The sequence below is a fragment of the Orycteropus afer genome, unplaced genomic scaffold (genome assembly GCF_000298275.1).
Source record: "Orycteropus afer afer isolate SDZICR_OR568_19922 unplaced genomic scaffold, OryAfe1.0 scaffold00127, whole genome shotgun sequence".
NCBI lineage: Eukaryota > Metazoa > Chordata > Mammalia > Tubulidentata > Orycteropodidae > Orycteropus > Orycteropus afer.
Genome location: NW_006921714.1, coordinates 3,940,838 through 3,943,108, shown reverse-complemented (window position 1 = coordinate 3,943,108; position 2,271 = coordinate 3,940,838).

The window sequence follows — 2,271 nt, the reverse complement described above, 5'->3', positions numbered from 1 at the left end:
CATGGGTTGCGTGTTTTGCACATTGAAGGCTTGTGGCAACCTTGCGTTGAGCAAGTCTCTCAGCACCATTTTTCCAACAGCATGTGCTCACTTCATGTCCCTGTGTCACGTTTTGGCAATTCTTAAAATATTTCAAACTTTTTCATAATACTATTGTATACTTAATACACTGCAATATAGTATAGACATATAGTGTAAACATAACATGCACCAGGAAACCAGAAAAATTCATGCAACTCGCTTTATTGTGATTCTTAACTTTATTGCAGTGGTCTGGAATTGAACCCCAGTATCTCTGCGGTATGCCTCTAATTATGAAGATTTTTATTTCTTTGTTACTATTTTATGGGACCTCTGGTGGCGTAGTGCCTAAGGCATTTGACTGCTAACCAGAAGGCTTGCAGTTCAAACCCACCAGCCACTCCTCAGAAGGAAGGTTGGGCAGTCTACTTCCCCAGTGATTCCGCCTCAAAAACCCAAGGAGGGGTCGCTATGAGTCATGAGTCAAATCCAACTCGATGGCACTGAGTTTGGTATTGGTTTTGTATCATCTTTCATCTTATGACAAGTAACATGTATATAAAAATAGCCCCTTTCCAAAATGGGTTGGTTTTCAACATTCTTTAGGTTGTTTGTAAGTCTCTAGTCTCTATAGAACTCTATCTATAGAAGTCTTCTAAAGTGAGAATCTCAATGTTGCTTGAGTTCCAAGGTTTAAAATTAAAAGAATAATCATAAAATAAAATGCTAATATTATTCATTGTAAATAATCATTTTACCTTTTTGGTAGAATTTTGCTAGTTTATGTCAATTATTACTTTTTTCAAGAAAAGTCTTGGTTAGCTATCTTTATAATTTGCAATGAGGTGTTTTTATTTTTCTTTTTAAATTTTGTGATTTGGGTGAAAGTTTACAGAGCAAATTCACTTTCCATATAGCAGCTTACGTACACTTTGTTTCGTGACGTTGACTGGAATTTCCCATAGTGCAACAGCTCTCCTCCCACATCCTCCTGAGAGTTACCTCTTCCCTGTGTCCTTCGTTCCATGCACACCTGCCCCCTGAGCTGTCTCACTGTACATACACAGCCCTTCTATTCTCCCATGATTATTCTGTCCAAGGAGTGTATCTATCTAATGTAAATGTTCAGCTCATATGCCTGTCTTTTGTTTGACTGGAAGCCACAGGTATAGGTTCAGTTCCAGGCCTAAAGGGCAAATAGGGGCCATAGTCTCAGTGGTTCCATCAAGCTCTGTCAGACCAGCAAACCTTGTCGTTTTTTTTTTAATAATTTTGAGTTTTTTTTACACATTGTTCTCTCACTCTATCCAGGATCTCCTACATAGATCCCCCTCCAAGTGGTTGACAGTTGTAGCTGGGCACCATCTAGTTCTTCTGGTCTCATAGTTGTATAGGCTGAGGATCACGTGATGTACCAGTTGCTTGGACTAATTGTTTCCATGCCTCTTTTGTTTTCCTCATTCTTCTTTGCTCTGGACGAGGAAAGACCCATTGTTGCATCTAGATGGCCATCTGCAAGCTTTTAAGATGCCAGTTGCTATTCACCAAAGTAGGATGTGGAACAATGCTTTTGTGTAGTATGTTATGCCAGTTGAGCTTGGTGTCTCCTGTGACTATGGTTTCTAGCCCACAGGTGCAACTACTCACTCTCTGTAGGTAGCTGGCTGTGACCAAGAAGTGACTACAACCTTGTTCCTTGTCAGCTCTACTATATACCTGGGAATTCTTAACATACCAATACACTTGTAGAAGCATTGTCTGCCAACCCTGTACATGGTCTTGGCACACTCCCCCCTGCATGGACATACCTAATAGTTCAGCCTGTGCACCCATTTTCCACCCATATGTGCAAAAGGGTTCATTTTGTTTGTACCTCCCGTACAACTCTCTTATGTCTTCCTCTTCTTTAGTGCCACCATGTTGATTACTGCAATGAGTTGTTTTTAGTGTGTCGATTATTCTCAAGTACAGAGTTTGTAGATTTTTGTTTTAGTGTTACTGCCATACTAGGGTGAGTGGATTCCAGGATAAGATCTGGGTTTGAATCCTGCCTCTTCTGTTTACCGGTTATGCTATTTTGGGCAAATTTCTTAAGCTTTCTGCCCTTCTGTTTTCTCATCATAATCTTAATAACTACACTGTAGGATTGTTTTGGAGATTAAGACTCTCAGTTGTTGTTAGGTGTCTTTGAGTTGGTTCTTACTCACAGTGACTGCACCATACAGCAGAGTGAGACTCTGACCTGGCCCC